Source organism: Mirounga angustirostris, unplaced genomic scaffold (assembly GCF_029215605.1).
Source record: "Mirounga angustirostris isolate CCGP_5_RB_7025 unplaced genomic scaffold, mMirAng1.0.hap1 SCAF_4, whole genome shotgun sequence".
Lineage (NCBI taxonomy): Eukaryota > Metazoa > Chordata > Mammalia > Carnivora > Phocidae > Mirounga > Mirounga angustirostris.
In genome coordinates, this window is record NW_026991712.1 from 180,469,856 (window position 1) to 180,483,593 (window position 13,738).

General features: G+C 42.9%; 1 protein-coding gene across 8 annotated transcripts in view; it reads right to left on the minus strand.

The window, feature by feature from the left end:
- The window catches only part of PRDM2 (PR/SET domain 2), a 118,798-nt gene that overhangs the window by 87,912 nt on the left and 17,148 nt on the right, over positions 1–13,738 (minus strand). The gene's annotated exons all lie outside the window — the stretch shown is intronic.

Genomic DNA, 13,738 nt, shown 5'->3' on the forward strand with positions numbered 1-13,738 from the left:
GGAAGCAAACCCAGTTAGCGTTTTTTTCTCTTCTGGTCCAATAAGCAAATATGCAAAACTGTAACTGAAACCTGAAGCTGGCAAGCCAGACCAAGACGACCATGCTGTGGAACATCTCAGGAGCTGCTGTGATGGCTGTTTGTGAGTCTCCAAAGGAAACTACCGCCACCTTCAAGCAAGTCTGTGTTAATCTATTTTGTTCCAGCCACCTGTAGTCATTCTCAAAATATGTAAATATCTGGCACCATACTATTTTAAACTCCCACAGAATCTGGAAGTACAATACAGCTTCAGCTTACTTTTAAGTCAAAGGCTACCATCAGCATTTTAGAACATTTATTTTTTTTTATTTTTTTATTTTTTAAAGATTTTATTTATTTATTTGCAAGAGAGAGAATGAGAGACAGAGAGCATGAGAGGGAGGACGGTCAGAGGGAGAAGCAGACTCCCCGCCGAGCAGGGAGCCCGATGCGGGACTCGATCCCGGGACTCCAGGATCATGACCTGAGCCGAAGGCAGTCGCTTAACCAACTGAGCCACCCAGGCGCCCCATTTTAGAACATTTAAAAAATAAAAACCAACACTCCCTACTTAAAAGAATACTTTCGGCACACACTGTAAAGGACCTCTCACCCCATCTATGCTTTCATCGCTCCGGCAACAACACCCCCTTTAACAGGGGCTTGAATATTCCAATCAGAACACTACAACTTTTTCTGGGCCCTCAATGGAAATGTGACCTTTCCAGGAAACCGTAATTTACCACTTGTATCAAGTCACTAATAGCAAAGTCGCCAGAATATCACAGTCTTAAGAAATAGAATTTTATACATTACTAACCAGTTTTCACTTTAATCTTAAGAAATAAGATTACTATTAGGTATGAATATAAGGGAACCGAAAGGGGAAATCTGAGCCAACTGGTAAAACATGACTATTATTTTAAAATTAACATTCAATCAAAGGAAAATCAAGTGTTTTTTAACTCTTATCCCATATGCCCCAAAGAACTGATGTGCATATCACAACACCACTAACAACGATGGGTTCAGGGGCGCCTGGGTGGCTCAGTTGTTAAGCGTCTGCCTTCGGCTCAGGTCATGATCCCAGGGTCCTGGGATCGAGCCCCGCATCGGGCTCCCTGCTTGGCGGGAAGCCTGCTTCTCCCTCTCCCACCTCCCCTTGCTTGTGTTACCTCCCTAGCTGTCTCTCTCTCTGTCAAATAAATAAATAAAATCTTTAAAAAATAAAATAAATTAAAAATAAATTAAAAAAAAAAGAACGATGGGTTCTACAGTCTAGGTGTTTTCTATTTCACTGCAAGGGAATCATTTCTCAAGGACTTTCAAAGAAAGCAAAGTAGGCAAAAAGCCAACTCCAACCTAAAGAGGTTAATTTTCCTACAACGAAGCTCTTACAGATCTAAGAGTATTTTGTGCAAAGGTGAGAATATCATCCAAATTTGTGCACTCCCAACATTTCGCTTTTTCTTCTCTTTTTAGTATCAAGAGCCTGCTTCAAGAGAAACAAATCCCATGTCAATGAGCAGCTCATTACGCAAGTCTGCTCCCTGGTCTGCTCTGAGCTGGAACGCACACAAGTGGGCATCTACAGACTGATTCATTTCTCCAACAGGGCAAAGCCGACTGTGGCCCCTTCAGAAGCACGAATGCTTTGATCCTGCTGGATCTATAGCTTGGTCCTGACAATGTCACCAAGCACAAGTTAAATGCCTCCCAAAACACGGGAATATCAAAACTGCCCCCAGAAAATGGGTCTTATGATATTTTTAATTAGCTAAAATGTGAATACATTTAGCACACAAATGTGTCACTTTTAAATATAGTACCTCCATTTTTAAAACTTTAATCTATAAACGATTATTTTGGCAATATGAATAATTTTTTTTCCAATGGAGGAAAAGGTATTAAATTGGTAGTCGGTATCCTAGGCTACATAGTAATTAAACAGTGATAAATTAAGCAATATTAAGAAGTACTTAGCCAAAACTCTGAATCCTATCAGCATGTGCCCATTAAAAAGCAGAGTGAGGGAGTTTTCTTCTCCTTCCTCAGATGGGACCCTATTCTAAGATTTAAAAGGATTTGACACCATTTAACTTCCCCAAGAGCTTTGAAAAGACAGTTTGTCAGCTACTCTAACCGATCCTTCCAGGCACTAGGACTAACGAGCTAATATTTCCTGAGAAACTCCTTGGGGCCTCAGTGCAAGGCACTGTACTAACAGTCTTCCACGCATGATGGCATTTACTCCTGATGGCATTTACTCCAAACAGCTCAAGGGGCCGGGACTGTCACTGCAGCCCCCACCCCCGGCTTCCCCCTAACCCTCCCCAACACACACACACAATGAAAGAAACTGAAGCTTAGGGAAGTTGTCTAAATTGCTCAAGGCCAGGATTTGAACCTCTGTCTGTCTGACCCTGAGCCCAAGTTCATAACCACTGTGCCATTTCCAGTTAAGATTCTCCTGGATATGGTCTGAGAATCTAATGTAAAACATCGTTAACTATAGTTGATAGCACTGTATTATAGAATTGAAATTTTCTAAGAGAGTAGAACTTAGATGTTCTCACCAAAAAAAGATAAATATGAGAGATGATGCGTTAATTAACTAGATGGTTGCATATATCAAAATACCACAACATACACTTTAAATATCTTATAATTTGTCAATTATACCTCAATAAAGCTAGAAAAAAAAAAATATTCTGCGGAATATAATCTGAGAACCTGTGCCTTAAAACCTCCAAACTTCCAAGGAAGTGTCAGGAGATGGCTGACATTCCCACAGGAAATGTGTAACTTGAGTGTAATATGGAGACCATGTACGTTTACATTTCTGATACACCTATGAATATAAAAAACCTCAGCAGCGCTGCCACTGGAAAAAGATAAGACAAATTCCTGTGCACTTATTTACCTGCTTTCAGTGAGCCCATGTTTTTAAATTTGGGCTCATTTAACTAGTGGAGGAAAGCGTTTTTTCTGTTTATGTCCGTATCCTTCGCACAAGACAACTAAAATTCAAGGACCTCAAACCACACCAAGTCAACCCTGGCCAGCTCCAGGAATTTCCTCTCCCCTTTCCAGCAGCAGTGCCTATGGTTGGAAACTGCCTCTCCTTTTCCTTATTTTTCCTTCACAGCTCTTACCACAATTTTAAGTAATTATTTGTATAATTATGTGTTTAATATATCTCCCCTGATAAACTACAATGAAGACAGATGGTGTCTATCTTATTCAATGTTGCATTCCCAATGCTTAGCAGTAGACATGACATGTTTGTTGTCACTTAAATACTTGAATGAATACATAATTCTTGTAAATGGACTTAATCTTTTTTTAGAAAAAGGAGAGCTAGAAATAAATAAAATAGCAGGGTCATCAATCAGAAAGCATTTTTTCCATGTGTGCCTGAATTTCTTGAATTTGAGGTAGGTATATTTCTAGGTCAATAAAAGAATTCTTTTTTAGAAAATGTGATACATGCTCTCAATTCCCAGCAGCCAATTTACAAGTAAATCTTTGGAAGAAAAGAATTTTTAAGAGAAGATTTCTCTCCCCCACACACTTATAAACTGGGATCTCATTTACAGAAACATACATACATACACACACACACACATATATATATGTATATGTATATATGATCTTATATATAAGATCACAATTTGATCCTGGGAATATTCCCCAGATTAATTTTTTTCTAAAAGAAATTGCAGCATCTTCTCAATTTCTGAGTGCCTTCAACGCGCCAGGCAATGTTTTAAGCATCTCATTTGCCTTAACAATGTGTCACTCTAGTGAGGAAGACAGACAAAATCAAGCAAGGATATATTATGCCTGGTACTTATTGATGCTCTGAAGAAAAATCAAGCACAAGAAGGGAACACAGTGATGGAGATGGAAAGGGTGCTATTTTAGACAGACAGAGTGCTTTCAGAAGACCTCTCTAGAAATGGGAAGGGCACTGTGTGAGAGTATGGAGGACAAACACGCCCAGAAAGGTAATCAGCAAGGGCACTGGTAATCCAGCAAGCCTGGTGTGCTCAGAGAACAGATAGGCAAAAAAGACCAATGTGTCCAGGGCAGAGAAGGTGAGGGAAAAGCAGATGGAGCTGAGGTAGGAGAGGAGGGCAGGGGAAGTGCCTGAGAAATCAATCACCTGCTGAACTGCACAGACTATGAGGAGTAGAAGGTGACCAACCAGAGGCCAAACTGCAAGCTCCACAAAGGAACCTTGGCTGCTCCTTCCTCTGGGGTGGCCAATAGCCCCCCAGCACCCCATCCTTGCTGTCCCGGAATAAAGGCACGTTCCCATTTCCAGGGTTTCTGACACTGATCACTGTCGTAAGCACAGAGGACGTTACAAGGACTTCTCTGCTTTCCTTTTACATAACAGGAAACATAAGAACTCGTTATTTCACTGCTCAGTGAAGTATAGCCTCCAAACATGTATCAGTGAACTGATCTGGAGCAGTGTGGGTTAAATCTAATGTATTAAATTTAAGCTAATTTAATAAGTTACTCAGTTATTATCAATCGATCTTCATTAAATCAATGTCTCCAACTTCCTAACTCAAACTCAAAGAAAGTCAATACCCCCTTCCCTCGCCTCCCCTCCCCAATTCATGGCCAGGAGCAGTTCTCTTTCATTCATTCAGTCCATCCCTCGATCACTAACAAACATCTCCTGAGAGCTGGCTGAGGCTGGCACTGCGCTGGGCAGTGAAGATATGATGGTTAATAAAGCTGATCCAGGCCCCCTCCTCACGGAGCTCTTTAGACAAACTCTCTTTTCCTTTCCCTGATACCTAATACCTTCCCTTTGGCCCCGGATGACCTCCCCATGCTGGATGGTGGGGGCAGCTTCAGGAGTAGGACATTTACTCCCTCCTCTGAGCCAAGCTCTGGGCTAACCATCTTTCCTGTATTACCTCACAAAAATCACAGCTAACATGGACAGATACTCAGGATTCCACTCAGACACGATTCCAAGCTCTTTCTATGCATCACCTCATTTAATCCTTGCCCCACCACTCTGGTAGTGGGTACTTTCACTTTCCAGACGAAACTGAAACCTGCCCACAGTCACAGCTAGTAAGTGGCAGAGCTAGCATTTAAACCCAGATAGTCAGGCTTCAGGGTCTAGATTCTCAAATACTATGCCACAGAGCTGTCCTTTCAAGTAACTATCCCAAGCTACGTGGTTTTAAAGTAGCAGAGCCAAGACAAAATCCAGATGGACTCCAGAGTCCACATTCCAACCACTAAACCAGCGGGGCCTCATCTAGGGCCACCTGTCGGGGGTCCACGAGGTCAGGGCTACTTTTACAATAACGCTGAGATGTCATTTGTCCTCTTCATCCTCAGATGTGTAGAGGGGAGTTTTCCAGGGGTCGTGACAAGTGATGATGTCATCCATTCCACTAGCTAATGGATCTGGGATGGCTGGGATAAGTAGCTTCTGATCTTGTGTTTTAAAATTTTCTGATTTATGAATAAAGCCTGTAGTCTAACTAACTCCTGAACTAGGTCTATTTCCTGATTCTGATACTGTAATAAAGATGTTACACCACTGGGTAAAGCTGAGTGAAGAAGAGTCCAAGGACACTCTGTACTACTTTTGCAACTTCCTGTGATTCTATACTTCCAATTAACATTTTTGTTTCAAGGGGTGCCTGGCTGGCTCAGTCGGTAGAGCATGGGACTCTTGATCTCAAAGTCTTTGAGCTCAAACCCCAAGTTAAGCTTTAAAAAAACAAATGTGTTTCCATTTCTAACATGGTAAATATCCACTGATCTAATCCGCATAGACAAAAAGCTGGAGGATTACTGCACTAAACAGACCACCTCTGCTCCTCGGGCACCTCCCACCTCAGGCCTGAGAAGCAGAGAACAAGAGAGATTCTGAGAGACCACATGGAGAGAATGTAGGGACCCAAGAGGAAATCGAGGAAGGAGGGCCGGGCCCACACATCCGCATCCTGCCTCCTCCCTCCTTCTCCACTATGACTGGAGGGGCTGCTCCACAAGGGGGGAGTTTCATATTAAGGGTTTCACTGTGAATCACTAAAGGAGAGCAAGGAAAATGTATCAGAATAAACTGGGATAAGTAGATTCAAAGGCAATTAAAGGCAACAACTTCTTGTCTGCGCCCCTTTCAAGCTCCTGCACAGGTGCGAAAGAAAAGCAGCAGAGTTCCTCCCCTTTACTTGAAGCGCTGGCATGGTGGGGCTGAGACCCAACAAGGCCAGATCCATCAGGGTGCCCGAGGCCTCCGCCCTACCCTAAGGAAGCCTGTCCCCACTGTCCTAGGAGCAGGATTTCCCCCGAGGCTCCATTAGCACACTCTCCACCTCTCGGGGCACTCTGCACTTTGTAAGCACTGACTGGCTGGCTTGTTTAATGGCCTCTCCACCAGAGGCAAGTTTAGGCTGCAGACACAGGGGGCAGGTTCTAGGTCACTCATCACCGCACCAGGTGCCCGATACAGGATGCCTCGCTCTGAGCGGTGGTTGCTGGAAACAAACACGTATCCGGCAGTCAAGTGCCATGAAGTCTGGGTGCACAGAGATGACTGTACGAGGGCGCAGACTCAACTGGTAATGGAGTCCAGGAGAGCGGATGAGATCAGAGACCAAGACACAAGCGAGGACAAAGCCCTCAGGATGCCACTCTCTAAGAGCAGAAGACAAGGCCAGGAGCAACGTCACAGAGGAAGAAGGGGCACCAAGAACAGGATGTCAGAAAGGCTGGGGAAAAGGTTTGAGGAAGGGGGAGATGTCAAAGGTCAAACGCTGCTGGGGAGCTCAAAGTACTGTCATATCCTAGCCCTTTCTCCAATTCCCACTGCTTCCATCATCCTTCCAATCTGAAATAACCCAGCAGTCTCCTCATCCTACACATGTCCAACGTGTGCCCCATGAACCAGCACTGCGCCGCCTGAGGAAAGCAGCAGCGAGGACAAGCGGGTTCTGCCCGCCTGATGGGGTGTCCCACTGGGACCCATGAAATAAAGAGTGTGATAAACAGATAAGGAGCGGACACTGTCCTAGTTAGGGTAGCTGTGGGGATGGGGGCGGGGGGCATCTTAAGAGAAGATCACACACACACAGACACTTGGACTTGAAAGATGGGAATGGCCATGTATTAAGGACTGAGCATTCCAGGGAAACATCCTGAGGAGACAAAGGGCTTGGCATGTTCAGGAACAGAATGAGATCATTGTGGCTGGGTCAGAGTGAGCCAGGGAGAAAGCAGAACCTGCAGAACCGTGAACGCCAGGGCAGAGACACTGGAGTGCATCTGGAGAGCGATGGGACACCACTAAAGGAGACTGACAAGATGTGATGGGATGGTTTTCTGGTTTCCAGTCTCTTCTATATTCACCTTCTCTAAACCCCTCTGCCTTCTTGATTAATCATTCTAAAAAGCATCTGGTTCAGAAGTCTTTCTAAAAACTTTCGAAATAAAACCCAGTAGTTACTCTACTGGTTTCGGAGTCTTTCAAGGTTCGAGAGAGGCAAATTAGGTACCTGAGAGCTCTTCTCAACCTGACATAACCCTTCCCTTTGTCCAGAAGGAGGGTTCTACTGCCTCCTAGTGAGTCTGTTATTGCTGAGACAGCTGTCAAATCTCAAACCACCTTCCTCCAAGGCAGTAAACTATGGAGCCACAGCCTTTCAAGTCAATGGAGTTTGTTTGGTCTATCTACAGCTTTAAGGGGGAAAAAAAAAAATTCTCCTAGAAGAAATCACAGAAAAATCCCGATTTTACTCTTAAATGTCCTCCCTGGTCCCTACAGGCACCACTCTCTGGAGGTCCTCCTAACTCCTTGGGGTCTTTCACAGGTCAGGTTTTCAGCTGACAGGGCTCCCAGACCACTGATCCTTCTTGCCTTCAATTCTTCTGACCAGTATCTTCTACAGCCTTCCAGGTCAAGTTCAAACCCTAGTTCACCCATGAAGAATTTCCAAACAACTCATGATAATTGCCCGCTTTTCTGACTTCCTATGTGGTCAAGTTTATGTTGTTGTATGAATACAGAACTCTAGGCCTATAGAGAGAGAATGGTCCCACGGGGAGGGACACGGTCAGCAATGAGGGAGTCTGAGGTCAATGAGGGGGTTTCTGTGATAGTCCACACAAGCAATGCCTTGATCTGAACTAAAGCACTAACAGTGCTTAGAAAGTATGTTATTGGGCAGAATCCACACCTGGTCACTAGCTGAAAATAATAATGATGATGATGACACTTGCACAGTGTTTCCTACATGCCAGGTATTGGCCTTTACCTTTATTAACTCATTTGACCACAACCGCATGGGGTGGCCACCACTACTATGTCTATTTAAAAGGTAAGAGAGCAAATACTAAGGGGTCAAGTGACTTGCCCAAGGTCACATAGCTGGAGTGGCCAAGGCAGGACTGAAGGTGGAATATGAGTCACCAGACAGCAAAGGTGAGGAAGAGCTAAATAATCCTATAACCTTTTTCTCTATCAAAGCATTAATATCAGAATAACAAAAAATATAAACCTTCTTGCCATAGTTCCTTCCACAGTTATATAAGGAAATGTCATCCAAGTTGCTAATTCTTTTTCAAATTTCAGAAATAATATATTTTCATTCAGAAAGACAAGGCCCCAGATCTCATAAAAATTGCTAATTTATCTAGTAGAAAACATGATTCAAAATGAGATTTAAGTGCCACCATCATTAAACATGTTAATTTTCTGAACTATACATTCATTAATTGAGGTTTAAGTCCTAACACATAGGAATCACCTTACTTAGTAGGAAGTCTCTCTAAAAAGTCTGAAAAATTAAATTTGCATTTATAATTACTTATAAAAATGTAATTCTGTATTAATAATATGGTAAAACAGCAAAAGTGGTTTCAATTTTTTATACCTTATGTATTCTATACCTACAGATGTAGATAGATCGATCGATCGATTGATCTAGGATGGAAAAAAGGGGAAGATAACCTAAAATGAAGGATAGAAAGCCATCCAAGTTTTCACCCAATCTTTAGAAATACAATTATAAACAGATTTACCTGCATGGTCAGATGGTCCCCCATAAAATGTCCTCTGTGAAAGGAATAAATTACTGATACCTACAACAACATGGATGAATCTCAAAAACACTATACTGCTCACAAGGAGACAAACACAAAAGACCAAGTGCTAATGATTCCACTCATGTGAAACACAGGAAAAACCAACCCACAGGACAGAAAGCCAATCAGTGCTTGCCCGGGGCAGGGGCTGGCGGGGGGAATACTAACGGCAGAGCAGCAAGAAAGACCTTTTGGGGCAGTGGAAGTATTCTACATCTTGAGAGCTGTGGATGTAGGTACTTATCAAACTTAAGACTTAAGATTTCAAATCAGTACATTTTAATACACAAAAACTATACCTCAAAGTTGGTTTTTAAAGTAAAATAAGGGCACGTGGGTGGCTTAGTTAGTCAGTTAAGCATCCACCTGTTGGTTTCAGTTCAGGTCATGATCTCGAAGTCATGGGATCGAGCCCCACATCAGGCTCTGCACTCAGCGTGGAGTCTACTTCAGATTCTCTCTCCCACTCCCTCCGGCTTTCTCTCTCTCTCAAATAAATAAACAAATAAAATCTATAAAGTAAAAAAAAGTAAATGACTTCTACACTCTATTTAAATCATGTTCAAATGAAACTTTAACGGTCCCAGAAAATAAAGGATAAAAATACTGATGCCAAGAAAAAAAATATTTTTTTCTTTCAAGATTTTTTTCTGACCCAACCCAAGCATTCCTCTGCTCAAAACCCTCCAACAAATTTCCCATCTCCCCAGGCAAAGTCTACTCTGATCTTCACAATGACCACGAGCTGAGCGCACACCTCTCTGCCCACTCATTCCTCCCTCATCTGCTCTGCTCCAGGCACACGGTAGCCTTAGAACCAGCCTGCTCCAATCCCTACACCACCCCCCACCTCTTAGATAGATACCCCCGGAATCGGGAGGCTAACTCCGCTACACAGCACCATGTGGCATGACCCTGGCACTGGCCTCTGTGACGAGGCTGCACGTACCATCTGACATAGGCAGTACACACGAATGTCTTTATTTTTAAAAATATAAACATAAGCAAGTTTTACTGGTATTTCATCTAAATTTATATCAGTAACTCTTTTTACATACTCCACCCAGAAAACGACCATAAATTATTGTATCTGTTGTAATCTATTTAATTAAAGCACCTAGTTTCTTAAATATTCAACTTAATCAAAACACTGGAGAGCGACAGCAGTGGTTGGCAGAGGAGATCAGACTGAACATGGCTTCGCACTGAGAATGTGTCATAGTATATTCACACTAAGATCGTATTATTCTGCAACAGACTAATGATAATCACCACAGTTAATTGCTGTTAGCAGCAAAAGATATCCGAGAAGCAGAGTGCTAATACTTTAAATTCTATGAACCACTCTTCTTGGTTTAAACTTGCAAACAAGACTCTTAGCTACTATTCTGGGAGCAAACAATGGGGCAAGGGGGATGAAACAACCTTCAGTTTATCGAAACAGCACTAAGTTGTGTTTGGTTAAGGAATGAGTATGACTACAAAAACAATAAAGAGATGAGGACACAGAACAAGAAAACCTTCACACCGTCTCTGGAAAACAAATATATCGAATAGTTCTGAAACACATAAAAGAGTGCCCTCTCTCACAAAGCTGGCAGGCCCATTAAATTGTCCAACTGGAGAAACTAACCTCAAATACGGTGTTAATCTGAATAATAAACAAGCTTATTGCTATCTCATGCCCAATAAAGATAAAGGTGATGCTCTAAAAAATGGAATACAGATGTCACGGTCCAGTGGCTTTCCACTGCAATTCGAATAAAATATAAACTTCTTTCTATGGCCCTTAAGGCTCTATGAATCTGACCCCTGCCCCTCCCCAACTTCATTTTGTCCCAGAGTCCCTGATGCTCGCCAAGCTCCAGCCCCCAGCCTGCTCTGCTGTGCCCTTGAACCAGCAAGCTCACTCCCACCTCAGGGCCTTTGCACTCATTATTGGCTCACTCTACCGAGATTTTTCTTTCCCTGGATCTTCATATATCTGATTCTTGGCGATCACGTGAGTCTCTGTTTTAATTGTTAGTCACCTCTTCAGAACAGCCTCCCCTGACCGTGGAATCCAAAGAACCTTCCCCTGCCTTCATTCATCATTCTTTACCACACTACTGGGTTTCACTGCCTGCAAGGCACTTTTCACGAGCTGAAATTGTCTCGTCTGCTGCTTTTCAACTGTCTCTCTCTGACTAGGTAAGCTGCAGGGCAGAGCCCTTGCCTGTCTGGTTCACTGCAGAATCCACAACATGCTGGGGTGCAGTGTACACAGGAACAACGGGGGAACGAATGAACATCCAGAACAGCGGAGATGATGCAACTATGGTTGGCTTATCACAGTTCTCAGGGTGTATCTGCAGCATCCAGTGATTAAAAACCACTTTTGTTATTTTACTACATAAAACTTTTTAAAAGTCTAGAAGGCTAAGTTGCCAAATTGTTCTGCTACAGGCTACTGGCAATACTTTAGATCACTGATCAGGATGTAGAGATGCTGCAATCATGAGCTACTATGTTGATAGAAAGTTTCAAATACCAGGAACAACTTGAGTTACCCAAAGATGGTTTTAAAAAAAACCTGTGACTCAAATCAGAAACCAAGACAGTTGTATTACCTCATTAGGGCTAAAACTTACACAATGCTCCATGTCAATTATATCTCAACAAAGCTGGGGAAAAATCACTGAGGCTATACCCAAAATACTACAGCTCTCCTCTCCTCCCAGGCACCTGACAGGATTGCACTGCCCCCACCCCCACCCCGGCCAGCCCCTAACACCCTTGTTTTAAAGTTAGATGTGGCCATATGATGACCTCAGGCTAATTAAATATGAGTAGACGTGATGTATATTGAGACAAAGCCTTCATCATCTCTGGTTATTGAGCAACTACAACAGTGGATTCACACAGGATGCGCAGAGAGAACAAGAAATAAAAGGATGCCAAGTTAAGCCCCTGAGATTTTGGAGCTGCTTGCTTGTTAGCACAGCATAACACAGCTTATCCTGACTGATACATCAGTAATAGCATGGTGGCCAAGAACCTGAGCTTTGGAATCTGACAAGCGAGGATGTGAATGGGAGCTCTATCACTTACTGTTTGCGTGGTCATGTACAAGCCATGGCCACCTCTCTGGGCCTTAATGCCTTCACCCCTAAAATGGAGGTAATACCTATACTTCAGAGAATGGTTGCAAAGACTGAATGAATGAGAAAATAATGTGTGCAATACCTAATGGAGTGCCTGGCATGTTGGTTAAGCACTCAGTAGACAGGAAGTGGTAGTAAACTCCAGCGTATCTATTTTAAACTACCATGAGCATATTCAAATTACGGAACTTTGCTCACCCTTGATATTCTATAAAGTAAAGCACTCTAAACTCTCTATTCAATAAGAAAGTAATTTATAAAGTTTTGGATTCTCCTAGATAAGTCTGGGGGGAGAAAGGGAGGAAAATAGGGGAACATCTCCAAACTTAAATACTGCGGTGGGTGTGGAATGCAAATGAAGCAAGGAAAGGGTATCTGTGATTTACAATGGAGAGAAAAGAAAATGGGAGAATGAAGTGGAAGAGTAGAGTGGCTCTCCTCTTGCCTGCCAACCAGGCCTGGACCGAACTGGAAGGAACAAAGGCTCACAGGCAAAGCAAGCGGAGTTCTAAGCTGGGAAGGTAAGAGAAGGGGTAAGTGTTGAGTAGAGAACAAAGCAGAAGGGAAGGAAGGACAAAGAACATGTGGATCTAGAAGCTTTGTGGAGCCCGGAGCTGGGGTAAGAGAGAGAGCCTGGGGAGCTACCGCACCAGGAGCCACTTGGAAGAACACTGGTCTAAGACTGAGAGATCAGAACACTGCTTCAGTAGTCAGCTCTTAAAATACCGTGAGACTTCCGAGTCTGCTGTTTCCTCTAAAGAACCCGTTTGCAAACAATATGGTCTGCTCACTCCGGGGATCATTCAGTCCCTAAACCTCAACCAGCACACACATATGAATGAATGATACTGTGCTACTGTCTTCAAGACCATGACCACCATAAGAGATAGATCTGAATGCTAACTGCTAAAATTCATCTAAGCACGGTTGCTCAGTCCCTAGAGAGAATAATCTGACCGTAACATCACCGTTAAGATTTTAATTAAAAATCAATCCGGTTCAGGGGCGCCTGGGAGGCTCAGTCAGTTAAGCATCTGACTCTTGGCTCCAGCTCATGGCATGATCTCAGGGTCATGAGTTCGAGCCCTGCATTGGGCTCCATACTAGGGATGGAGCCTACTTAAAAGAAAAGAAAAAAAAAAAAAAAATCAATCTGGTTCAGGTGTGCCTGGCTGGCTGGCTCAGTTGGTGGAGCATGAGGCTCTTGATCTCAGGGTCGTGAGCTCGAGCCCCACGCTGGGTATAGAGATTGTTTAAATAAATAAGCTTAAAAAAAAAAAATCAATCTGGTTCAAGTTAAAACTTTTTTAATACCCAAATTTTTGTAGTTACTTTCAAGTTTCTGAGGTACTGATTGCTCATTTTTCACTGGTTGAAAATGAGAAGAATAAATATAAGAGGGGAAAAAATAAAATGTCCTGAAACAATTCTTAACTGGTAAGAATT